A 27,609-nucleotide genomic window follows, 5' to 3' on the forward strand; every position below is an offset into this window, starting at 1 on the left:
TCTCTACTATTTCACTAGTAGTCAGACTAAATTGTCAACTTTTCTGCCATTTGCACAGCCACCAACTAAACAGTACAGTATCTATTATTGAATCAGCTGCTGAGTAGACAGTGACATGTTTCTACTGTTTTTGAATTTTGAATTTGATCTTTATTGTTTAGCTAATTAAAACCATAACAAATTTCCTTTACAATACTCATCCAAAGCTTAAAAATAAAATCACATTGATTATATTCAATTAAAAGATAAATAACAACATGGTAAGATCCGAATCATACATCTCCGGAAAGTGAACTAAAATCGATATAAAATGTCAAAGAAGCAAAACGTTTTAACCATAGACCTGATAAGTCCTAAAAAAATATTAGATTGCTTTCAAGCGTTTCTCAAAGGTCAGCAAGAACTTTACCATCTTGTAGTTTATTTGAGGGGACGATGAGTCCAAGCCACCGATTATTGCAGTCCTGCAAGTGCGTAGTCTCTTAGCCAAAAAGATGTTCTTTAAGAAGAGTCTTCGCTCCGTATTCAACATCTTACAGTGACATATGATGTGAATTAAGTCTTCTTTTGTATTTCCACAAAGGCGACAAATAACAGAATCAGTATGCTTCCAGACAGGCTCATCGTCCAAAGTTGGAAATTTGCTGAATCTCAAGGCCATCAACCTTTTTTTGATAATAACGGAGTAGGTTGTATCCAAGTAAGCCGCTGGTGAGAGTGATTTATAACTATTGATCACAGCCCAAGAATGAGAACGATGAGAGAAGATTTATTTGTCCGTGATCAGTGAATGAAATTTTGCGGCTTTTTTAATGCCTGTTTCAATGACGTAAATGGCAAGTTTTTATCCCAAAGCTTAGCAGTGCATGTTAACTCCAAAGCACTAGATAGGAATTTGTTTGCCTCTGATTTTTTTTGTGTTTCTAGTTCCTGCCACAAAGATGTATTCAGATTATTTATCGATGGCTTTCTTCTTGATCTGATACCACATGTTGATACATGAGTAAAGTCGACCCAATGACTAGTTTTTTAATCCATTTACGCAGGTGAAGCAGAATTGGGGAGACATAAGACCTTTTGTAGATTTTAGTGATTACATTGTTTAAAAGAACAGAATCCTTGCCATGCATAGCTACGCTGGCATACGCTAAGGTGGGCAAGGCTTTGTTGGCAATCACAGTTAGTAATGGTTTTAACAATGGACCTTCCAATTTAGTTGCCAAGGTACTGAGTGCAAATATTAAGGCTCCTGCTCTGTGTGTCAAGTAATTTTTCTGATCTTTTAAAGAGAGCTTATCATCGATATAATACCCCAGGTATTTATAATTTGCAACGCTTTCCAGCTGTTTTTCTTCTAGGCAGATATTATAGTTTGTTGTGCGTCGATTAGTAATTAGCATTATTTTGGATTTGGATGAATTAAGAAACAGCTTGTTTTTTGACAGAAAAGCTGAAAGAGCTGTTAGCAACCTAGATAAACCGACTTTTGTAAAACTCATTAGCACAATATCATCGGCGTATGCCAAATGTGTCAGTTGTAGGTTGCCTAATTTTGGACAATGAGAGTTACAGGAGTTTAGCTTGCCAGAAAGATCCGAAATGAATAAATTAAACAAATGAGGAGCTAGGACACAACCCTGTTTTAATCCAATTGTTGTGAACACTTTTCTTGATAAATGGGGTCCATCCCCTAGTTTAATTTGCGTCCAGGTATCTGAATAGAGTAACAACAGGCCCCTTAATATACTCTCTGGTATCGCCCTAGCTCTTAATTTAGCCCACAATAAATCCCGGTCCACACTATAGAAGGCCGCTTGCAAGTCTATAAAACACAAGTTCATGTCCTGTTTGGTATGCTTGCATTTATCAGCTATCATTGTGATGGATAAGATGTTCGATGTTGTTCCGATCCCTTCTCTGAACCCAGTTTGATTGATTGGGATCAGTTCTTTTTCTCCAGACCACTTAACAAGATCTTTGAAGAGCAGCAATGCGAAATATTTAGCTTCAACATCCTGGAGAGCTAATAATCGGTAATTAAGTGGGCTGGTTCTGTCTCCACCTTTATATATAGGCGGTATGATGAAGCCTTGCCAACTTTCCAGGAGTCGGTTGTAGGTTTGCACGTCTGTGAAAAGTTTCTCAAGCAGTATGCTCCAATATTCCGGTGCATATTTATAGATAGCTTGCGGGATGCCATTTGGACCTGGAGCCCCATTACTTTTGCCCTTTTTGATTATTTTTATTATATCCTCTGCGGAGTAAGAGCCGTAAGTTGCATCTAAAAGTGAGATTTTACGCTGACCGGTTAATGGTATCTGACTGCAGCATTCTTCCTCGATAATCCTTTTATTTTGATGTTCCAAGATGAGTGCATTCCCAGGGACTTTTTCTAAGCTTTCTTTAAATTTTGACAAGAGAAAAGTGGCCCATTCGGATTCTAGCACATTCGAAGTTATAACATTTCGAGGTCTTATTAACTGGTTTATAATCTTCCAAAATGAATTTGAATTTGGAAGTTTGGAGCTGAAGAGCAATTTCATCCAAAAGCTCTAGTTTGTCCTCCTTTTAAACTCCCAGACAGTTTTTTTGTATGAATTTCTTTTTGCGAGAAATGTATCCAGTTGACGTGCGTCTTTGTCATTCGACTGCCACTTCTTATGTTTTCTACGCAGATCCTTCCTTAGGTCTAACAGTTCCTTTGGTAATTTGCTATTTGGGCCAACTCTCTTGGCCTTAGTAGCTTGTAATTGCATTTTTTACTTTAATTTCGCGAGGAAGAGAGACCATGCTTGTATGTTATTCATTGGGGCGTTACCTAAATTATGCAACGTATCATCTATTATTGTGAACCACTCCGTTTTATTAGAGTTAGACCACTTTATGCACTTTTGATTAGTTGTGCATGATTGTCCCTCCGGTATATGATATGTTTGGAATCTTTCCGTGCAAATATTGAACTTAATATGTTGCATCGCATGATCACTCAGGTGTGAGTATTCGATGTAAAAACTTTTTATTAAGGGGATTAACGATAGGCTTACAATAGTGTAATGCAACGTTGATTGTGCATGCGGGCCGTAGTAAGTTTTTGTCATGCCTCCAGCCTCCTACGACACTGTCCCTTTAAGAAATGAGCTATTTAGATCACCATGAACCAAGGAGCGACGCTTCACATTCTAGCGCCAAGCTCCATTAGTTTCCGTGTCCGTCTTGCTCCTGTTTGCCTGACTTCCGCCTTGTTTTGGATCTTCCTGTTTGTTGTACCGAAGAGAGCGTCCCCGGCCCCCGCGTTCCTGAGCGGGCTCCGGTTTGCGCTTTTTATCGGTAGCGGTCAGCTATCCGTAGGCGTTATTATTTGGGCGCCTAAGTTCCAGATTGCTGTGGGTTCACGGTATTTTCCGTGAGCCTTTCTTTCCCCCGCCCTTGAGTCCCGCCCGGCGGCAGGGTTTGACTCCGCCATCCGGCTGGCCTCAGCCTTGTGTTTCTTATCGGTGCATTGCTCCACCAGACAGCCGGGCCTGTTCTCCGCTGTCCGGCGGGGTTTAATACTGACACCGCCTCCCTGGGATTCCTCTACCCGGCAGCCGGGCTTGGTCTCCGCTGCCTGGTTGGGTTCTTTACATTTCCCTTTAGATAGCTAGTTAGTTCCTTTCCTTCTTCCCCAATATTCGTCCCCTTCTGTTAGTCTGACCCTCCCCTTTTGTTATGTACATCCCCTTACTGGATTCTGATCCTGGGATTCAGCTTCGTGTATTTGGTGAGATTCTTGCGTGGACCAGAGTGGGTGCAGCTTCATCTACACTACAGGGAATCTCGGTAACAGCGCTTTTGCGCTATTTCTCAATATTATACTTAGAACTTGTCATACAGAAGACTAATTACATGTTTTTGATTTCATAGAAGGTCATACAATCTGACAGGGAAGGGGCAATAGCTTATTGCATACCATCAATTAGTGGATGTTTCTTCAAGTCTTCTACAAACAAAAGTAAGAAGTGTAACAAGTTGACTATATTATTCCTACTAGTAGTAAGTCAAAAGTTACTCACTAATGCATTATGTCATCTTTGCCACAGCTCCAGGTGAAGTTCCCTAAATAAGACTCTTCATGTTTCATTCAGCGCCAAGTTAGGAAACCTTGGGTATGTTATGTTTCTGTGCATAAAGGTATCTGAGTGATTTAAGGTTTAATGTTGCCCTTAGATAGATTATTACTTACCTTTTATTGCAGCCTACCTGTTGACCAGTTCCCCCATTGAAGTACCACGCATCCAGTCTGAAGATCACCATCAAGCACATTTCTTCCCCCAACTTTCCTTGTTTTGTCACCCTGTTTTCCCCTAGCGTGTCTCTCGTACTCTATTGTTTGATAGAGTCGGAAGGCCGTAGGGGAAGGCTGTGGAATATCTTCGGATTCCTGACGCTCCTGTGGAACCTACCTGCAATCCTTACAGAACGTGAAGCCCACGTGGTGTGTTCTGCCCGAGCGTCATGGATCTCGAAGCAGTTACTTTGGCAGATTTAGCAGGTATGCTAGGAAATTTGCAGGTTGAAACCCAAACACTGATGACAAGAGTAGACACATACAAAGACATCAGACTTCGGGGCAGTAGGTGGGGGAACGCTGGTGGTATAAGTAACCACTCCCCCTACTATACCTCTAGCACCCCCTGAAAGATTTGCAGGAGACGCAGCGCGATGCGCAGCTTTCCTCAGCCAATGTCAACTACACTTTTCCTGTAAAGCTAACTGTTTTCCCTCAGACCAGGCCAAGGTAGCCTTTGTAATATCATACCTTAGTGGGTCTGCGGCTGATTGGGCGATACCATTAGTGGACAGAGATGACCCATTTTTACATAGCTACTCATCCTTCAGGCGAGAATTCCGCAAACTATTTGATAGACATATGTATACTCATTCGTCTGATACGGAATTACTAGATCTTAAACAAGGTACTCAAGATCTAGTGACTTATATAACAAAATTTCGCAGGCTGGTAGTTGAATCCGACATGCCTGACGAAAAACGTAGTACCATATTCTACAGGGGTTTGCGGGATGATTTAAAGGATGCCTTATCTCAAATAGTTGATCTCCCCACCTCCTGTACAGCGCTGATTGATTTGGTAGTAAAGATAGATCATCGACTTCAAGAAAGGAAGAAAGAGAAAGGGAAGCATGAGTATCGATATGTTGCTACGAAGGAGAAAAAGAGTGCCCCAGAGAAAACCAGCGACGATAGTGAACCTATGCAGATAGGTATAGTCAGAGGACCCCTGACTCCCGAGGAAAGACAGAGGAGAAGAACACTTAGACTCTGCCTATATTGTGGTAAAGCAGGTCACTTTCTGCGAGAATGCCTGGTAAAACCCACACAGTCAAAGTATTCTTGAAACTAGTAAGCCTGGGTTCTTGTGAGACGAGGAACCCAGGTAGGTCTGGTCTTACAGTCTCTTCCTCTGACCTTTTCACTACTCCCAATAATCATTTATACGTCTCTGCACATCTCACTCAAGGTGCACTTGGTTTACATGTATTGGTAATGATTGATTCTGGGGCAGCAGGGAACTACATGGACCTAGAATGGGCAAAAGAGAATATGATAACTTGTACTAAAAAGGAGATAGCCAGTAATGCCACCACCATCGATGGCAGTTCTCTTAGTTCTGGTCCTGTAACTCAGCGTACCACCCCATTACACATGACAATAGATTCTGATCATCATGAAGATGTGATGTTCGATTTAATTTGTTCCCCACAATTCCCTGTGCTGCTGGGTATTCCGTGGTTGAGGTCTCAAAACCCTAACATCAATTGGGAAACTTCTACCATTACGTTTCCTCCTGTCGTACCTCCACCCTTAGCTGGGGCAGCTGTGGATGAATTACACATAGGCAGCGACAATAGTGAGAATAGTCCTGCTCTACGTCCCTGTTATCAAGACCTACAGGCGGTCTTTGATGTTAAGGAAGCAGAGGTTCTCCCCCCACACCGGGTCTACGACTGCCGTATTGATCTCGAGGCAAGAGCTAGAATTCCATGCAGCAGAGTTTACGCCCTTACTGAAAAGGAGAATGTTTATTTACGTGACTATCTGGACTCCATGCTTGAAAAAGGGTTTATCCCACAGTCTCGTTCCCCAGCCTCTTCCTCTTTATTCTTTATTCCGAAACGAGAAGGGGGTCTGCGTTGCTGCATTGATTATCGGAAGTTAAATGCTGTTACAATAAAGAACCGTTACCCTCTGCCTCTTATCGCCTCTCTCCTTGACAAAATCCGCAATGCCCAATTTTTCACTAAGTTAGACTTACGTGGGGCTTATCATTTGGTGCTGGTCAAGGAGGGAGACGAGTGGAAAACAGCATTTTGCACCAAATACGGTCTCTTTGAGTACCTTGTGATGCCCTTTGGGCTTTGCAATGCCCCTGCAGCATTTCAATTCTTCATAAATGAAGTGTTAAAGGACATGCTTGAGATTTATGTGATTGCCTACATAGATGACTTGTTGATTTTTTCCTCTACCTTGACTGAACACCAACAGCATGTACGCAATGTGTTAGAACGTTTGCTGGATAATCGCTTATTTTGTAAGCTGGAAAAGTGTACTTTTCACACCAAGGAGGTACCCTTTTTGGGATATGTTGTTTCCCCTAGAGGTCTTAGTATGGATTCCTCCAAAGTGGAGGCTGTTCTGGCATGGCCTGCTCCTCGTTCAGTAAAAGAAATCCAAAGCTTTCTGGGTCTGGCTAATTTTTATCGACGGTTCATCCGAAACTTCTCAGCCTTGGTATCACCTATTAAAGCTCTGTTGAAGAAGGGTGTTCCCTTTGTATGGTCCTGCGAGGCGGATCTTTCCTTTCGGCTCCTGAAAGGGGCTTTCACTAGTGCCCCTGTTTTGCGTTATCCTGATCCTGCATTGCCCTTTGTGGTGGAGGTGGACGCCTCTCAAGTGGCAGTGGGAGGCGTCCTATCCCAAGCGGATGCGGTGTCTGGCGAGTGTCATCCGGTAGCCTACTACTCACATAAGTTTACCCCTGCCGAATATAACTATGCCGTGGGGGACAAGGAACTTTTAGCCATCAAAAAGGCCTTTGAAGAGTGGAGGCAGTACCTCTTGGGGGCTAGACATCCTGCGGTAGTATATACAGACCACCGTAACCTCCAATACCTCAAATCAGCCAAAGCACTGTCCATGAGACAATTGCGTTGGTCTCAGTTATTTAGTGAATTCGACTTCACTGTCCAATATAGACCTGAGAGGAAAAACGGCAAAGCAGATGCCCTATCACGATTGGGATTCGAACCCCCTTCAGACCACATAGAGCAGACCTATATCATTTCCAGAACCAATATCATAGGAAACATACAGACTGAGGAAGATTTCATAACACAGGTTAGAAGCAGCCAAGCCTCGGTAGACATGATGCAGGTGGTAGGTTCACATGAAACTTCCATGAGGGGGGGACTTGTGTCAAGGTCCGTCACTCTTCTCCTCGGGGCTGTGTTGAAAGTTCCAAACACGCGCTCACGCAACCCACCCGTGACCCGGCAGATTTCACAGACCACTAGGAGGGTTCCGCAACCGCGGGAAAGGAAGGGGACAGCGGGGAGGGAGATCTGAAACGATAAAGAACAAGGGATTTAGTTTCACACCCTTCCCTAACTAATCTATGACACACCAACAACACGCAATAGATCAACCGTCCCCTATTCTCCCACAGCTTGTGAAGCCTACCTGTAAAGGAAAATTCTAAGGCTTTAAATGCAGGAGGGAGATGGAAGGTCCTATCAGTGGCTATGATCTAGTAAAGAAATAACACAAACATTCATATGGATTATCCTGCAACTGTAACACACACCATAGACAGTTTCTTGCGTCTCACATACCCATGTTTGACCATAGATTGTCTTGTTCCACTGTAGCGCTAGGTACCCCCCCTGTTCTCCTCTCCTGTAGTTCAAAAGAAAGCACAAACAAGTTGTCGGAAATAAACATGAAAACTCAACCAAAAAATGAGATGAAGGTTAAATGACACCTTTCAGAGAAAAAACTTCAGTTCAGCTCACACACCAGTGTTACGTTATTGCATGCACAGTAACACGCTAATCCTTTTCTTTCTTGCGTGTATCACAGTCTAATGTCTCACTGTGAGACTAAGAGTTTCAGTTAGTTCCGGATCTTTTAAGATATTGAAAGGACTTCCTCTTATCCAAAACAAACGAGGTGTATCCAGAAACAGAGAAACGCCGCCGCGTTTCTCTATACCAAATGGAGGACCAAACTCCTTTCCTCCAACACAGACTATCACGGAAGGAAACTGACGTACACAGCCGTGTCCGTCACTCCCGGAAAAAAACCCTCCAGAACAAAACAGCGGATCCTCCGCTTCTTCGTCGTTGAATGTTCCAGCCGGAAACATCCAAATCTCATTACTCACGATTTCTTAGTCCAGCACCACAGGCACAATCCTCCAGCTCACTAGAATTATCGGCACAGTTTGCGCTTTCCGGTTTGTTTATATTTCCGGCTTACTTTTCCGTCTCGCGCTACTTCACCCATTGCCTCATGGGGATGGTAGTTCCGTGTAGCAGGTTGCCGGATCCCACGCATTGCGCGGACAGCGTCCCGAAAACGGGTTGATTCTGACAACTTGTGTGGGTACAAGGGGGGGTGGTGTTACCGACAAAGGAGTTACAGGAGCAAGTCTTGAAGTGGTACCATTCTCATCCGATAGCAGGTCATCCAGGGATCAAAAGATCCACCGAAACGGTGCGTGACCGCTTTTGGTGGCCCAATATGCATAAAGACATTGAACACTTTGTGAAGACATGTTATGTATGCGCACAAACCAAGGTATCACGCCTCAATCCCGTGGGCCTTCTCATGCCATTACCCTCTCTTTCTGGCCCTTGGCATACTGTGTCACTTGATTTTATAGTGGAACTACCGCTCACGAAGTTAAAGAATAATACCTTGCTAGTGGTAGTAGACCTATTCACAAAGATGGCTCATTTTGTGCCTTTAAAAGGGTTACCCACAGCAGTGGAACTGGCATCTATATTCATGCAACAGATAGTTTGACTTCATGGTTTTCCTTCTGTCCTGGTGTCCGATAGAGGAGCTCAATTTGTGTCAAGATTCTGGAAGAGTTTATGTTCTTTACTCCAGATAGACCTCCGTTTGTCCTCAAGTCACCAATCACAGTCAGATGGTCAAACGGAGAGAGTTAACCAGTGTTTTGAACAATACATAAGAAATCAAATGTTACAAACCCTAATGGATTGGGATGAGTTAGCTTGGTTAGCTAAAATCTCCTACAACAACAGTACACACTCCTCCATCAACACCACTCCTTTCTTTTGTTCATATGGTTATCACCCTAAGTTGTTACCTTCCGGTATTCCTGCTGATTGTCCAACCCCTGCTGCTTCCGACGAGGTAGAGAGACTACATGAAGTACAGAAGAAAGCATTAGAGAGTCTTGAAATGGCAAAAGTGAGATACACAGAAGGAGCAAACCTACACAGGAGATTGGAGCCTATTTACGTACCAGGAGATGAGGTCTGGCTCTCCACAAAATATATTACTCTGGGGGGTCCACGCAAGTTTAACCCCAAATACATAGGTCCCTATAAGGTGGATAAGGTGATCAATCCTGTTTCCATGAAATTAATACTTCCTCCATCGTTTAAGATTCATCCGGTATTCCATGTGTCACTACTCAAACCGGTTGAACCTGGAACTAAAGTACCTGTAAGACCTGCTCCGATAACTCTTCAGGATTCGGAAGAATATGAGGTTGAGGCCATCCTAGATTCCCGTAGAGTGAGGAATACATTGCAATACTTGGTCCATTGGAAGGGTTATGGTGTTGAGGAGCGCACGTGGGAACCCGCTTCTAATATCCATGCACCTCGATTGCTAGGAGTGTAGCATCAAAAACATCCTGACAGGCCCAAACCAGGAGGGGAACATTGTGGAGGGAGTGTACTGTCATGCCTCGAGCCTCCTACGACACTGTCCCTTTAAGAAATGAGCTATTTAGATCACCATGAACCAAGGAGCGACGCCTCACGTTCTAGCGTCAAGCTCCATTAGTTTCTGTGTCCGTCTTGCTCCTGTTTGCCTGACTTCCGCCTTGTTTTGGATCTTCCTGTTTGTTGTACCGAAGAGAGCGTCCCCTGCCCCTGCGTTCCTGAGCGGGCTCCGATTTGCGCTTTTTATCGGTAGCAGCCAGCTATCCGTAGGCGTTATTATTTGGGCGCCTAAGTTCCAGATTGCTGTGGGTTCACGGTATTTTCCGTGAGCCTTTCTTTCCCCCGCCCTTGAGTCCCGCCCGGCGACCGCGTTTGACTCCGCCATCCGGCTGGGCTCAGCCTTGTGTTTCTTTTCGGTGCATTGCTCCGCCTGACAGCCGGGCCTGTTCTCCGCTGTCCGGCTGGGTTTAATACTGACACCGCCTCCCTGGGATTCCTCTACCCGGCAGCCGTGCTTGGTCTCCGCTGCCTGGTTGGGTTCTTTACATTTCCCTTTAGATAGCTAGTTAGTTCCTTTCCTTCTTCCCCAATATTCGTCCCCTTCTGTTAGTCTGACCCTCCCCTTTTGTTATGTACATCCCCTTACTGGATTCTGATCCTGGGATTCAGCTTTGTGTATTTGGTGACATTCTTGCGTGGACCAGAGTGGGTGCAGCTTCATCTACACTACAGGGAATCACGGTAACAGCGCTTTTGCGCTATTTCTCAATATTATACTTAGAACTTGTCATACAGAAGACTAATTACATGTTTTTGATTTCATAGAAGGTCATACAATCTGACAGGGAAGGGGCAATAGGTTATTGCATACCATCAATTAGTGGATGTTTCTTCAAGTCTACTACAAACAAAAGTAAGAAGTGTAACAAGTTGACTATATTATTCCTACTAGTAGTAAGTCAAAAGTTACTCACTAATGCATTATGTCATCTTTGCCACAGCTCCAGATGAAGTTCCCTAAATAAGACTCTTCATGTTTCATTCAGCGCCAAGTTAGGAAACCTTGGGTATGTTATGTTTCTGTGCATAAAGGTATCTGAGTGATTTAAGGTTTAGTGTTGTCCTTAGATAGATTATTATTTACCTTTTATTGCAGCCTACCTGTTGACCAGTTCCCCCATTGAAGTACCACGCATCCAGTCTGAAGATCACCATCAAGCACATTTCTTCCCCCAACTTTCCTTGTTTTGTCACCCTGTTTTCCCCTGGCGTGTCTCTCGTACTCTAGTGTTTGATAGAGTCGGAAGGCCGTAGGGGAAGGCTGTGGAATATCTTCGGATTCCTGACGGTCCTGTGGAACCTACTTGCAATCCTTACAGTTTTCTTCGGTGGACGATCTCCATCTGTCCTGCCATTCAGAACGTGCATGCCTTTGTACTCTAATTCTGCTACCAGAAGTGTGCCCAGTCAATTCTTTTGAGTCCTTACCCCTCCTTGTATCTGCTGTGGAACGCTCCAATAATATTATCTGCGGTTAGTATTTTGTCTTCCTCTGGGTAGTAAATCAAGTTTGAATTAAAATCGCCAGTTAATATTATGTTCCATGAAGGATCTAAGGTGCGAAGGTCCATTATTACTTTACATAATAAGGCATTTTTTTATCCTTTTCACTTCTAAGGTTGGTTGTGTGTAATAATTATTCAGGATTGTTGTCATATTGTCGGTTGCATTTTGACTTGATAGTTTAATTAATTGAAGACTTGGATCGGGAGAATTTAGTTGTTCCGAGTTAATTTATAAGGAGGTTGATACATAGACTGATAGGCCTCCAATGGCCCGACCATATATTCTGCATTTTTCAGCGGCAACAGTATAGTGAATAAATCCAACCAACGCAATTTCTTCTTGCAGCCAAGTTTCTTGCAAAGCAATTATATTGCCCTTAGCCCATTCGTCTAGAGGTAAACCATCCTCCAACAGTCTTGGAGCACCGGCAATATTCCACAATATCACGTGTATGCCTTCGTTTACTGTTTGATTCACCTTAACTGTATTTGGTCAGTTCTTACTTTTGTCATTTAACATACTGGGCAGCCATTTCCAATAATCCTTCGATATTTGTGGATCCCTAACTATATCTACATCCGTTCCCTCCTGGGTAAAAGCTGAGTCGCGTCAGCCTTTAGCGTTGTATAAGATCGAATAAACTGACTTTTGGGGAACACAATCAGCCAATTTCCTGTTAAATTGCACTCCACAAGGTTTCTTCAGAGGCAACGGGTAACGCTGGGCGATGGGCTGTGATAATTCTATACCCCATGATTGAAATAGGTCTGTGCTCCCTAGTATTAGTTGAACTATCCCTTGGGTTTTCCAAGTGGTCAATGTTTGCTCATTTGTTGTATTCTTTGAATCTTTTAAAAATTGAACTTGTTCCAGATCTTTGGATTTAATATCACATAGTTCCTTGATTTCAGCCATGAGTTTCAAGATGTTGCTCCTATTTAATATATCATGGCTGCCCTGTGTCTTATACTCTGGAGTCCAAATGATTTGATGACATTGTTAGCCGAGCTTTGTTGAATCTATCCTTGTTGCTTTGCCATCCACCTGATTTGGTTGCTTAATTTCCTTATTTGTTATGCAGATTCTAAAATTGCCCTGACTTGAATTGCTCTGGGTTTCGAATGTCGATCTTTAGTAAACACTACAAAGATCATCTACATAGCCTTAAACTCCTATTTCTGAGGCAGTTTGAGATGAAGAAGTAGACATTGCTCTTTCCCGTTCATCCGTGGGAGGTGCAGTTTGTGATAGATTGATTATGCCATCTGATGTCCCGTTATTACCTGCTATATAATTTGCAGCTAGCGGATTAACTGGTATTGTTTTCCTTATTAAGCCGATTGCTTGTGTGTGACCCTCCATGATGTTGTTTACCCTGCGTGAAACAATGTCTTGAAGTGGCTTGCTTTGTTGATTAGGTTTTAACTGTGTGATCTCCTCAGAGTGCAAGTCATTGTCTTTAACACACCTCACGGTTTTTTGGCGTTATTGTCAACATCAATTGTTGGTGAATTTTTCCCCTTTGGCAGCGCATCATGCTGAATTTTTGCCGTAAGCAAATGGCTAGTCACCCTTTCTGTTTGTTGGGGGCTCATAAGAGCCTTTTTGGTCGTATGGATTGCATTGGGGGACTTAACATCACTTTCTGTTGCTGCTGAGCATGTTTCTCCGGTACTATCCTCTTTTATCATTTTTGCTTTTAAATTCGAAAAAATGGGGTATGTTATGAAAGCTGACTGTGAGCCTGCTTCACATTTTTTGTTCCTCGCTTTACGTTCTTTTTTCCTTTGTCTCTTTGTTAAAATTTGCTTTATTGGTTCTGAGATAATCGCCTCAGTCGTGACTTTTTCAATGGTATCGTCACTAATTATATTGTTGCCGGGCCTAGGGGTTGCTTCTTGATTAAGGTCCCTAATGAAAGACTTGTTATCTGCTGATGGTTGACGCTCTATTTTGGTTTTGCCCGGTAAATCAGACTCTATAACTGGATCAATAAGGCGTTTATTTAAAGTGACTATCTGTTCAAGAACTAATGGTAGTGAGCTCAATTTATCAAGAACTGGACCACACGTACATGTAGTTTGTGATTGGAAAGTATTGGCTTGTGCTCTGATGATTAAATTATTCAGATTATCCAGTTTCATATCTATCCCGGCCATATATGATGCAATTAAATTCATTAGGTCGATTTGAATGTCCAGTTTATCGGATTGCATTATTAGTGTTGTTGTGGATGTTTTAAGTGCCTGCAATAGGGGAGCAGCGAGATCTAAAAGCCCTGCATCCCTGTTGAAATACATATTAGCCTCACTATTTGCTGATTTATTATGCCTCTCATTTGTGGATGAAGAGTGAGCTTCGGTATGGCCTTTTTGCCTGTGTTGATTCTCAATATAGCACCAGCTAACCTATTGTTGTTCAGTTTCTCTGCTTCCATTTTCAACTGCAACTACAAAGTTCTCATGTACTGAATTTATATCGGCCAATAAATCATTGTCTTTGCTGTTATCTAATAAATTGCTTGGGTTTGGCCAGAGATGGGAGAGCTCATTGAGGCTCGAGTGCAAAACTTGTGTATGAGTGTGTTGGAATTTTCTCATTGCTTCCGAACTTGTAATTGGATCAATTGTATTTATGAGAGGCATTTGTTCTGTAGTAGTATTGTTAAGATCATCAATAGCGGAATGTACCATTGCTGTTATAATTGCATTGCCTTTTTCCTCAGATGGATTTTTTTTGTGGTCTGATTTTACCGATTGATCAGGACCGTTGCAGGGGTCAGAACTTTCACTGAATTGTGGATTTAATTTCCCTGAGGAGAATGTATAAATAGTATCATTTGCTACTAAGTTTTTTTCAGGGGCAATGGGGGTCGACAAACCCACAACGTCCCCAGTTAACGAAAATAGTGCTGACCCTGGGTCCTTCGAAAATTGAAATCGCAAACTCATTGCAGTGTTTTTACTTGACGCTGATTTTTAAAATAAAGAAGCAATTGGTGAAATTAATGGATTTGTTAATGAGTTGCTTGCCTTGTTAGCATTGGTTTTATCAAGTCTTCTCCTTTTTTTTGTTCCCCTTAGGACTGTTGACCTTTCTCCAGAAGCCTTCCTCACTTTACCAGATCTCATAGTTGATCCGGGCTTCAACTCGGCTTATGCGCAAGGTGAGCCGATGACCTGCCGTTATTTGCTGGCGGCACACTATCGACAATGCTGCAATGCCGCTGTATCAACTGCAGTGTCTGCTCCCCTGCTGCCTGCAGGTTTCCGGCCAAGTGGAGGGCTCTTTTTGGAACTCTTATACCTCCTTAAATCTTGAGCTGACCCTTATCCAGGCCGAGATCTAAGGCGGGAACTGGTAACGGTGCTAGGGCTGTGGCTAGGGTTCAATAGGTGAGAGCGCACTCAGTTGGTTACTTGGGGGTATACCGTTTCTCTCCTTAGTATTCCCCTCTTCATCCCCGAATCCTCGGTCTCACCAAGTGTATGACAGCAGCGCTGATCCTGCCCACAGTCAATAGATCCTGCTACTAAGCCCCCTGTCCTCTGTTAGGCCACAGTGTATCAATTAATCTGCATGCCGAGAGCTCCGCTCTTCTGCAGTAGCACTATAACATAAATGTATTGTGCATAAGGTTCTTACATTGCATTAGCTCCGAAGGCACAGTCAAGGCACAGCTGATTCCTCTCACCAAAATGCCGAAATGCCGCTCGCTGCTGCTGCTCCCCCAGCAGGGAACCGTAGCTGGAGACTGGAGACTGGAGCAGGTCCGTAGCAGATCGCCCCCCGCGTGAAGCCCTATGGACGCCGGGAGATGCCGGGAGACGCCGAATTGGCTCAGTTAAATCTCCTCCTCCTCCTCCTCGCTCCTCGGTTCCTTCCCGCACCATCTCCACAGTCCTGTGGTACAGGGAACCGGGCGTCAGGTCACAGAAGGGCCTCCGGTCTGGCCCGGTCAAGTCGGGATGAAACCTAAAAGCCTTAAAGTCTTAAAGCCCTAAAAACACGGGCCGCAGCTTTTCGGCTTTTTCGGCGTGCTGTGCTGCGAGCGGCTGGCATTCTACTCTCCGCTACCTCGTCATCTATCCGCCAGTTTGCTCACTACTGCTCTCTGCTGTCCAAACAGGTTTTAGGATCGGGTTCAACAGGTTTTATGTACATAAAATTAGAAGGACTCCTGATTTTACAAAGACCGAACTGACCTTTGAGGACCCTACAGTAAATCTCTGAGAGGAAAGAGAAGGTTTACCTAGAAGCCTGCCCTTTGGATTAGAGGGCTGTTGGGTTGCACAGGAGGAATTATCCATGTAGCTAAAGAAAAGTGGGGTAGAATATTTTTTTCAAACTCCAGAGAACTAGAACAAGATACAGAGGCTTGCACCATTAGGTCAATGACTAGGTGGGCAAAACAACCAGTTTCACTCTGCCTGGAGTTTTTTGCACATTGAAAATGGGTTCACCAGGCCCTCATGGTAAAGGTGTCTGGCCTTATGGAACCCTGTCTGACTACTGCTTTAAATATTTGAAGGATATTCAGAAATAAAAAAGTGACTAAAGTATGAAGGTGAAATCTCGCCCCAGTGTGAGACAGAAAATCTATGCCAGTGGCAAAATGATCTAGATGGCTACGAAATCCAGCTGTGTCCCACAGGATTTGGTGCCAAAACAAGCAACTGATGCGGAGCTCAACCACAACTTCAAAGAGCTTGAACCTTGGACCTTGCACTCCAAAATATTTTGACTTACCAAATGTACAGTAAGTCAGAAGGTGAGGACTTTAAAAGGGACTTCTTGCTCGATGTAGTAAACTTCCTGTCTATCATGATTAGCATGAAATTGTGGCTATTTTAGGTTAACCTCTAAAGAGATTTTTTCCAAGGATGCTTTACTTTTTCTAGATTATTTTTCATTAAACTTTAAAAGCATGTATAACTCCAGTTCCACTCATCCAGTTGTAATCATGTTTATGTACTTTTGTTCATTGGGGGCCTGCTGTATAAAGTCATTTAGCAGTTACAAACCAAGAAGAACAGGGTTTGAAACTGCTAAAAAATATTTCTGGTGTATGAACCTCATTATGCAATTGAGAAAACCTTTTCGGAATCAGACAAAGGGCTCAGTCACACCATTGTTATTAATATTGATAATGCCCCAGCAATACCCAGCGCCGGACATAGTGGTTTATATGCTACAAATCAGTAATGTGCAGGAGCTCATGAAGGATGTAGAGCATACGACCATGAGGAGAGCAAGGAAGGTCACAGGCTTGATGTGAGTGAGGCATTAACCATGAATTACTCACTATCTGACTGCCTCTCCTTATGTGAGAAAGGTTTCATAAAGGAAAGGAATTTAAGGAATGAGTTTGCTCCCTGGGAGTCCTGTTAACAATAGCAAATATTTATGAATTTTATCAGCTCTTTAATTCCAGCATTCCATCCCAATGATGCTCAATCATATCAGAAACATGTTGCCAGTTTGATGATAAGGGGGGCAGATCGGTCTGTTCTACTGTCAATGGCTGGTGACTCAGCCTGTCATGTGTGGCAACTGAGGGCCTCATGCCCCACCGGAACATCACTTTTTGTGACGCTCCGTGGCCCAGGAGCCTGCTCCATATTTACGAGGCAGCACTAAGCCTCTTTTTCTGGCTTAATGCTGCCTCATAAATATAACTCCCTTTAATGCACTATTCTGCATTAAAGAGTGTGCAATGGGTGTTGCTGGGGGCGTTCCCAGCAACATACATGGCTTTTTGACACTTCTCCAGATTTAAGAGAGATGGTAAGTCTGAGGCAGTGCCAAAAACGTATGCCTCCCCAGGGGAGGCGTAAGTGAAGCACAACAAGGAGAAATATCTTTATTTCTGCTCATTTTTCTTTTTCATATGTATGCCGCTTTCTGCAGCACACACACAAAATAGGAAAAAGCCTCTTGTGATTGTTTTTGTGCAGGAAGGTTGCCATTTCTGCATAAAAATATTCATCCCTGTGACGCAGGCAGCCTTGCACCATGGTGCACGACAGCCCATTGTGTGCAGGCGCAAGGGAAAAGGGCACGAGTGCTCCGCATCTGATAGATCCAGCTCATCCCTGCCTTTTTCTTTTGTCATAGGGCATTGCAGCAGGAAGGCCTACGGCACTGCCCTACATCAAAACCTCATGAGTGTGTAGTGCCTCCTGTGTCCCAGGAGCTGTAGATGTCATGCACTTTGGCTATCCTACAGGACTCCAAGCACATCTAGCAACTGATTGCTGAGTGTGTACTTTAGACCCCATGCTTGTAAAGTTGGTCCTTTTAGGAAATATTTGAAGTGAGACACACTTTACTTTATTAATGTTGTCAAACTGACATTAATATTGTGGTGTTATTTACCTTGAATTTTCCATTTGATTGTATCAAAACATATGCCTGAACAGGTTCATACTTTGACTCATCTCTCAGATTTCCACTTATGACATCATTCTAACTAACATTCATTTCAAAACTGTGGATCATAATGTCAGTTCAAAACCACCAAAAGTTGAAGAGAACTGGAAAGTAGAATCTGAAATGAAACTTAGGATTTTGAGAGCAGCTTTAACAGCTCTTTCAGATGCTATATGCTCACAGAAAACAATGAAAAGAAATTACTTTTGTTATGACTTTTGTTTTATATTACTGTTTCGGGGATCTTTGTAAATGTTTGCACTTTCAAAGTAACACCCCTGTTTATAGCAGAAAAATACATCTTAGTAAGTTTGCCAGGAAAAAAATAACATTGAAAAGTATTTAGCAGTAATATCCCTGTGTAATGCATTTCTTCTGGTTAAGAATAGTATTATATACCAGGGAAAACACAACTTCAATAATTATACACCAGCTGAGGCAGAAAGCTTTTCCAGGCAATCAAACACTGCATCAACCTGACCCTCTTTTGCCACATTCCAAATACAAATGGAATGCCATCAAACTTTTCTTTAGTGAAATAATCCAGGTTCACTCTTCCTAGTAGAATCCTGAAATGGTATGGGGTGACCCGTGCAAGAAAGAGCGGTGGGTCAGGGTGAGGAGACTTGACAGATGATGAGAGAAAATTAAATAAATATTACATTTTCCCTCATCTTCATCTGTTGAGTCCCCCTACCCTCCCCACTGCTCTTACTAGCAAAGACCACTCCTGGAAATGAAATCAATAAAAATAGGGAGTTATTCCACTTTAGGAATAATCTTCACTCACCAACCTAGTTGGTGACATGCTTCATCATAGGGTTCCCACCCATGCCTCTCGGGTGGGCTACAATGCGTGATTACAGCGGAGCTAGTTTTTTGGTAGTGCAAAGTGAGAAAAGGTGAAAAAAGACAAAAGGGCCATATGTATCAAGCTACCCTTTTGCGATTCAGAATTTGGGATTGTTCGCGAATCGCAAAATCAGAATCGCAAAATGGTATGTATGTAAGAAATCGCAATAAAATAGTGATTCTGTAAAAATCATTATTTTCATTGCGATACCCCCAATAGCGATTCCTTAATGTAAAAAATTGCAATTTTGCGATTCCTTAACGTAAAAAAGCGCAATTTTGCGAATTTCGCAAATCTGCTAATCGCAAACTCAGGTGCAGCTTGATGACATCACAACCATGATGACATCACAACCAGGAAGTGTGACTACCCATGCTGCACCTGAGTTTCTGAATCACAGTCAGAGAGAAGGAGTGGTGAAGAGGGAACTCTGCAGTGGTGAACAGAATGGCAGACACTGGAGACATGACCAGACACGAAACACAGCAGCAGCAGCAGGGGGAAGGCCAGAGGAAGAGAAAGCAAACATTTTCTGAGGCAGAGTTGGAGATGCTAATCCTAGAAATGGTGGTCAGCCATGAGCACCTATTTGTAAAAAAAACACTCAGGGTGCCTGAGACACGCAAGCGGCGCATATGGTCAGAAATCCAGCAGAAAGTGAATGCTGTTCGTGTGACACACTGGAGTGTGGAAGACTTACGAAAGCGCTGGAATGACATGCCAGCACTCTAAGGAGAAGGTGGCTGCAAGGCTGGAGCAGTCCAGGAAGACCGGTGGAGGGACCTCCACAGCCACTGACTCCACACCTCTTGAGGAACTGGTGGAGGGGACCCTGCTACCTGAAAGTGTCATGGGCGTGGCTGACCTAGACAGCTTCAAGCACCCGGTACCAGGACCAGGTAAGAGGCATGCCATCACACCCCTGACACCCCCCAAATCCCACCCCAGCAGCGACCCAGGGGCAGGACAAAATTAGTAGTCCAGTGCAGGTACACAAGCACGCACTGCAATGCATTATGGGAGATGTAGTCACATGCACATTACAGTGGTGCATTTACACCCATCCAGTCCCCAATAGCATGTGCAGTTCAGGAAAGGCAAATAAAAGACACATGTAATCCCAAACAGTGATATTTAATAATTGACAAGTGCAACTGTGTGCTACTTTTAACCATTTTTTGTTATACAGGTTCTGTAGTTTTCATCTCGCCGCATTATTTTTAAAACAGACTGGGTGCAATATCACATTATTTAGATAGCGCTTCCGTGGGGAAAACGCCGACTTACCCGACTCTGGGATCATGTGTTTGACCCTCCCCGCCCCGTTGTGACTCGGGTGCGATAGGCAGAGCCAGGGACCTCCCCCACTCACGAGCGGTTAGCGCTCTAGATTCTGGACGCTGAGGGCTACTTAAGCCGGAAATAGCATCGGACCCAGCGCGGTAAAGAGACAGTGGCAGTGTCTCTTAACCCGCTTGGAGCTTTCACAGTAGTTTTACTGATTGACTGTATATGATTTGGTCATAAATTGTGATATTGTGTGCTACTTTTAACCATTTTTTGTTATACAGGTTCTGTAGTTTTTATCTCGCCGCATTATTTTTAAAACAGACTGGGTGCAATATCACATTATTTAGATAGCGCTTCCGTGGGGAAAACGCCGACTTACCCGACTCTGGGAACGTGTGTTTGACCCTCCCCGCCCCGTTGTGACTCGGGTGCGATAGGCAGAGCCAGGGACCTCCCCCACTCACGAGCGGTTAGCGCTCTAGATTCTGGACGCTGAGGGCTACTTAACCCTCCTACTTTAGTGAGCGCGCAGCGATCGCGTGCAGGGGAGCGCCAAAGAGCGCGCCAAAGACAAGCCTAAGAGAAGCCCGTCTGCACCCGTCCGCGACTGGACGGGACGAGGGGCAGGGGGGTATGGCTATGTCAGGAAATGAAGGCTACACTCCTGTATGTAGGGTGAGTTACTCATTCCAAACGCTCTATAATATAAGGGCTACTCTTGTGAATGCATGCACGATCAAAAATGAGATAACCCCTGAAGGACCCTTTTCATGCAGACATTGCTATTTTCAGCCGCTAATAGATTGGTCCTTGAGGAAAAAAGCTCTCCCATCTGGTATGCGAATAGCTAAAGAGGACACTTGTCCGGTTTGGAGAAATATGTTATGCAATGTCAGATCTTTATCTAAGCACTACATTGAGGTTTGGGATACCATCTCCTCTTATAAACCCGACCTATGTTTCCTCACTGAAACGTGGCCTAAGCCTCATTCCCTTCCGGTTATTACCTTGGGCATTCCAAAGGGGTATAAGATCATTAGAATGGACCGGCGGACCAAAGGGGGTGGAGGTATAGCCATTGTCCATAAAAGTAACATCATTATCTCGATTTTAGACCAATATAATAATCCTGATTTGGAGATGATAGTGTTCAAAATGGGCACTTCACCTAAGACCTTTAGGAAAGGGGCGCTAGTGTACCGTCCCCCTGGCCCTACATTAAAGGTTTCCAAGGTTTTGATGGAAATATTGGCACCTTACATTGACTTGGACGAAGACTTCCTACTGCTTGGGGATTTTAACATTCATAGCGAGTTGAGAGGAAACGTGGAGGCTCAATCGCTGTTGGATGATTTGTCCTTGCTTGGTCTAAAACAATGTAATATTGGTCCCACACATCAGGCGGGGCATACCTTAGACCTGATTCTATCTAACTCCTTACAGACGATATGCTCTCTGCCGAAACAGGTTAGCTGGACTGACCATTACATCCTTGAATTTACTATACATGAGCAAGAGGTTATATCAAACTGCTCGTCAAGGATTCCGCTTCTGCGTAGACCATGGCACAAAGTATTGCATGATGCTTTTAAAGGGATATTTGTCGCACCTCAATCGGCAAACACCAATACTATTGATTTTTCTCCTAACAATTAAGAAGAGGCTGTCTATAGAGCGGTTGAAATAATAGCCCCGCAAAAACTGTTCAAAGAAAGGCCGACCCGGAAACAGGAAGTCTGGTTCTCTGAGGAGTTGCGGGTTCTAAAACAAAAGGTTAGGAAAAAGGAGAAAGCATCGAGAACATCTCATCTGGAGCTGGATAAATCCAGCTATCATACAGCCATGAACATTTACCACAAAGCCATTAAAGTTGCCCGTAAGAATTACATCACGGTGCAACTAGATAAGGCAGGGAATGCCCCTAAAACCCTTTACCAGGTCTTAAACTCCTTCCTTAAACCCGTGGCATGTGAAAGCTTAGACATTTCATCGCAACAACTTTGTGACAATGTCTCAGCTTTCTTTACTGAGAAGATCAAAAATATTTACAGCAAAATCGTGGTGTCAAATGCACTTATTGACCCATGTACTGTTTTCTCCAAGGCTAATAGAAGCTCTCGTCAGATCACCCTCTCAAGCTTCCCTAATATAACCTTGTTGGAGGTGGAGAAACTGATTGATCTTATCAAAAGTGGTAGTCCGTCCGATTTAATTCCAGGACGTGTTATGGGTGTAGTTGGGAAAGTTTTGAGTCCTGAAATTTTGAGACTGGTGAACCTCTCGTTAGATACAGGGTGTGTACCAAAAGAATGGAAAAAGGCCTTGGTTAGGCATATTAGAAAAAATCTCTCCGTACCTTGGACTGATCTTGCCAACCTACGTCCTATCTCTCTGCTCCCTTTTTTGGGTAAGCTAATTGAAAAGCATGTGAACAAACATCTTTCCAACTTCCTGGAACAATCTGGAAGTTTGGATCCCTCTCAGTCTGGCTTTAGGCCGAACTATAGTACCGAATCTGCTTTGCTGTCGATAACGGACGACCTTCGCATGTACCAGGACAGGGGAGTTTCGGCTGTCCTGGTGCTGCTGGATCTATCGGTAGCATTCGATACGGTATCACATTCTATTCTTATCGATCGCCTTGCTGAGAGTGGACTGGAGGACATTGTAATGGACTGGCTGAAGAGCTTCCTCTCTGAACGTTCTCAGCGTGTCAGCATGGGGGAATTTTATTCTTCTGAGGCCCTGATCTCTAAGGGGGTGCCTCAGGGCTCCTGTTTGAGCCCCACTCTTTTTAACATCTATGTGGCCCCCCTTGCTAAGATCATGAGAGCTTTTGGCTTCTGTTTAGTCTCATATGCTGACGACACTCAACTGCTTTTTCCCTTTACTACTCTAACTACAGAGGTGAAACGATCCTTCTCTGAAGGGATGAAAGCAGTGTCGTGTTGGATGTCGTCAAACTTCCTCCAGTGTAATGTTACAAAAACGGAAATTATGCTTTTCGGCGAGGCCAAGCTACTATGGGGCCCTGATTGGTGGCCCACCGAGTTAGGCCCATTACTCGAGCCAAAACCTGTGATCAAAAACCTTGGTGTACGGCTGGAGCAGGAACTAACATTCAAACAACAGGGAAACCACATAGTTGGGACCTGCTTTCACATGATTGGCCCTCTCTGTAAGGTATTTCCTCTCTTGCCTGACTCTACTAAGAAGACCCTGGTGCAGGCGCTGGTATTAAGTCGTATTGACTACTGTAATGGCCTGTTAGCATCTGCCAACGAAGGAGTACTAGATAGACTTCAAGTAGTTCAAAATGCTGCTGCCAGACTGGTCTTAAATGCTCCCCCCAGAACTCCTTCAAAGCCCCTTCTGACCAAGATTCACTGGCTGTATATCCGTGAGAGGATTACATTTAAGGTCTGCTGTATTATCCATAAAGGAATCAATGGTTTAGGGCCCTCATATTTAGCAGAAAAATGTGTTTCTTATGCTCCCATGAGGTGTCTACGATCTAGCAATCAGCTGCTTTTGAAGGTGCCTAGGATAAAAAAGCCAAGACAGGGTGGCAAAGCACTGTCTGTCATTGGTCCTACGCTCTGGAATGATCTTCCCCTTTCCCTCAGACAATGTGCGAACCATTCCAGCTTCAGAAGTAAATTGAAAGCTTTTCTGTTTCAGGGCTCATGTGTAAACAAAGAGTGCGGACAAAGGAGGTGCGGTAGTTGTGCTTAACACCAGGGACTATGAGGCAGAAGTACTACGTCTACTCAACGTCCGAGCCAACTACCAGGGTTTGACTAAAGACCCCACGCCTGAATTGCTTAATCTTATCAAACAAATGATGGGCGAAGCACGAGAAAAGAAATGGATCACCACAAAAGAAGCAGAGTTCCAGGTGAATACGAACCCCAGGACTCCTGCGTTCTATATTTTGCCAAAAATACATAAGCCTGCCAGGCCTCCGCCTGGCAGGCCGATTGTATCGGGGATACAATCCATCCTCGAACCCCTCTCCCAATTTGCGGATTACTTCCTTCGGGAGTCTGTTGTTACTCAAAAATCCTTTGTTAAGGATATAATGGACATCCTTAATGTGATCAGTGAAATGACCTTTGACTCAACACAAGAACTATTGGTAACCATTGGCATCGAGTCCTTGTATTCCTGTATCCCCCAGGATGCCACACTGGTGGCAGAAGCAAGGGCCCTGGGGGAACAGGAATGGTTTTATGATGCTCCGCAAACGTTCGTGCTGCAATGCATAGAAATAGCACTTACACGCAATTTCTTTTGTTATAAGGACAAGTTGTTTTTGCAGACTACGGGGACTTCCATGGGGGCCAGTATGGCTCCTAGTCTGGCCTGCATATATGTAGGCCAGTTCGAGGAGCACATCATCTACCCTGCCACCAATCCCTTCAGAGACCATGTACGTCTCTGGAGGAGATATATAGATGATGTGCTCAGTGTGTGGACTGGAGAAGAAAACAAATTGTTGGAATTCCTCAATTGTCAGGATCAATGTCTCCGGTTTACCTGGTCCTACAGTCGGGACTTGGCTGTGTACTTGGATTTAGATATTACAGCCAGTGGACACGCCCTAAGCACAAGTGTTCATCAAAAACCCACTGATAGGAATTCCTTGTTGTCCTACCAGTCATACCATCCCCGGGCCCTCAGGGATAACCTGCCTATGGTCCAATTTCTCCGTTACGTTAGAAATTGCTCCACCACTGAAGTTTTCAGCGATAAGCACAGGTCCTTGGTGATAAACTTCTGCATAGGGACTATCAAGCAAAAATCATCAAGCATGCAGAGAAGAGAGCGTTGAATACTCCAAGAAGTGCCTTACTTGAGAAAAACAAAAAAGAATCAAGAGAGTGTCTGCCCGTGGTTTTGACATTCGACCTGTTGGCCACGAAAATAAGACAGTCGATACGCAAGCATTGGGCTATCCTGTCCAATAAGAATTTCAAAATGCCCCACCCCCAAATTCGCCTTCAAGCGTACCAGTAACTTGAAGGACAAACTGGTGCATACACGGATGCAAAACCCCAGAGACACTAGCAGGATACGGATTACGGGTCACCACCCGTGTGGCACTTGCTCTGTTTGTCCACTTACATCGAAGGTCAACAGCGTTACTCTGAGGTCAGGTAAAGAATGGGAGTTGAGACAGTTCAGTAACTGATGTGGTATGCAGGCTGGACTGTGAGGGTGGATTACAATACATAGGACTTACCACACGGAAAGTGAAAACCCGCATTCAGGAACATATCAGCACTACAAAATCAGGCAAATTAACTACTAAATTGGTACAGCATTGTTACAGTAACAAACATTCATTTAAGTGGCTTGTCTTGGAAAAAGTTACAGGAGATACACGAACAGCGGAACGGTTGCTTACAATGAAGGAGGCTAAATGGATTTTTCAAGAAAAAAGTGAGACGCTCGGTTTGAATGATCTACTTGAATGGAACAAACTACATTGAACCATGCACTGAACAATCTTTGGCATCTGTATGAGTCTGTTACCTACCATCTTATAGTCTCTATGAGCCCTGCACTGAATGCTGTTTTGGCATCTGTATGAGTGTGTCACTTACCTTCGTATAGTTGTTATATCACCTGGTTTTCTGTACCCACAATAACATTAGGGTCCATACATTATCATTTTATTGCTGTCAGGGACTCCCGGGGAACATGGTGTATATTTCCTCTAGGAATATAGACACAATTTAAATTATCGAATGAGAAGTCCTTGAGATGTGTACTAACATACAACACACGCAGTGCTGTTTTGTAGCATCAACATTTAGTATAAGAATTGCGTTTATGTATCGGGCAACTATGGGTTATAAATGAAAGACAGACTGTTATTTGCCCTGGCTCGACATGATTAGGTGACATTAGTAATATATCTTGTTGATGTCCTGGTGCCTAATAAAGTTTCCTTTTTAGAACTTTGAAATTCGTAGTGTAAACCGATATCACGCGAGAGTCCGTCTCGCTGCAGTGAGCTACATTGACTGTAAGGGATAGTTGCCTGATTCAAAATGGCGGCCGCCTTATCGTGACACTACGCAATGTGACTAACACATATACTTCTAAACCGGATTCGGAACAAGCAACGCGGATCGATTTAATGCCGGATGCCTTCCACCAATTCGGTAAGGAGTAAGGGTACCAGATTTGTCTCCAACGCTCGAAAATATATGCTGGGCGCTTTGAGACTATGTGATTTCGAGTGAGCCGATTAAAATAATACTTCTTTTAAAAAGGGGCGATTTGGTGGTGAAAGGAGACATCATATAAAGGGAGCACCCTAACGCTTACCTATTATCAAAACATTGTCCTTCCGTTATCCATTATACATTTCTGTATTTATAATAATATAGAAACTGAACCTCTGTTAATTCTTTGCAGTAAACTGAATGGGAAGGACTTTTTACCGATGGTTGCGGTTGCAGTTTTATGAGAATTTTGCCCCCCGGCCGGTACGAGTAGGAATGGCCGAGTGAGGGTAATTATTGCCAAGGTATATGCTTTTGGGTATAAGTGGCTTGAGCCCCACACGCAGGTTGTTGACAAAGGTGTATTTTTATTTTGTTTCAGTTGTGAAGACCAATCTGTCCATATGCAGTGGCTTTAATGTACATGACGCCCTGAAGAAATTGCCTAAAACTTTTGATGGCAATGAAACATGTCGGCAAGTATAGTAGTGGTGGTTGGATAGTTAGTAACCACTCCTACTATTTTTAAACTCCCACACCCAACACAAGAGACAGAATAAAATTGTATATCTGTGTTGTTGTGTGATGTCTTTTTATATGTTGTTTTGACTCTTTGTAGGTCATTGAAGACCTTTATTTCACTGCATATCTTTACACAATTTCTTTGTGTTTTTTTTGGACACTTTTCCCTTTCTTTTCTGAGCTTGAAGGCGCCAATGATGAGAACAGGGCAATCCTGGTGAGTACCTGCCAGGTTCCCGTTGGTGGTGCGCCCGTGAGGTGCCTTCTTGCTCTCACTCACTTTTTGTCGTTTATGTATCACGGTTCGACACTAAAGTGTATATGTGTGTTGTCTCACAACTGAATCTTATTATGCTTGGAACAGGCGACTGTTAAAAGAGGCACTATCCAGGGCTATACCGACTACCCCAGTAACTAATGATAGGGGAGTGACTTCTTGCAACAATATTGCAATAATTGGTATCCCCGTAATAGAAGGATGAATTTTATAAGTGCCTACAAGGTCTAGGTCTTGTTTGTATATGTTGCATTATGAGTGGAGGGCGACCTATGACTAGCTTTACCCTCTAAGCTCCCTTGTTTTGAATGCAGAGAGATGCAGCGCCTAGACCTGTACACCTAGGCGGTGAACCGTCTGTCCTCTGCCACCAATGTTCTCTCAAGGCGCAGCATCTGCATGCAGCGCAAGGTGGCACACAATAGCCAGGACATTGCAAGGGCACTTGTTCAA

This window comes from Lissotriton vulgaris, chromosome 4_1, assembly GCF_964263255.1.
Source record: "Lissotriton vulgaris chromosome 4_1, aLisVul1.2, whole genome shotgun sequence".
NCBI classification, from domain to species: Eukaryota; Metazoa; Chordata; class Amphibia; order Caudata; family Salamandridae; genus Lissotriton; species Lissotriton vulgaris.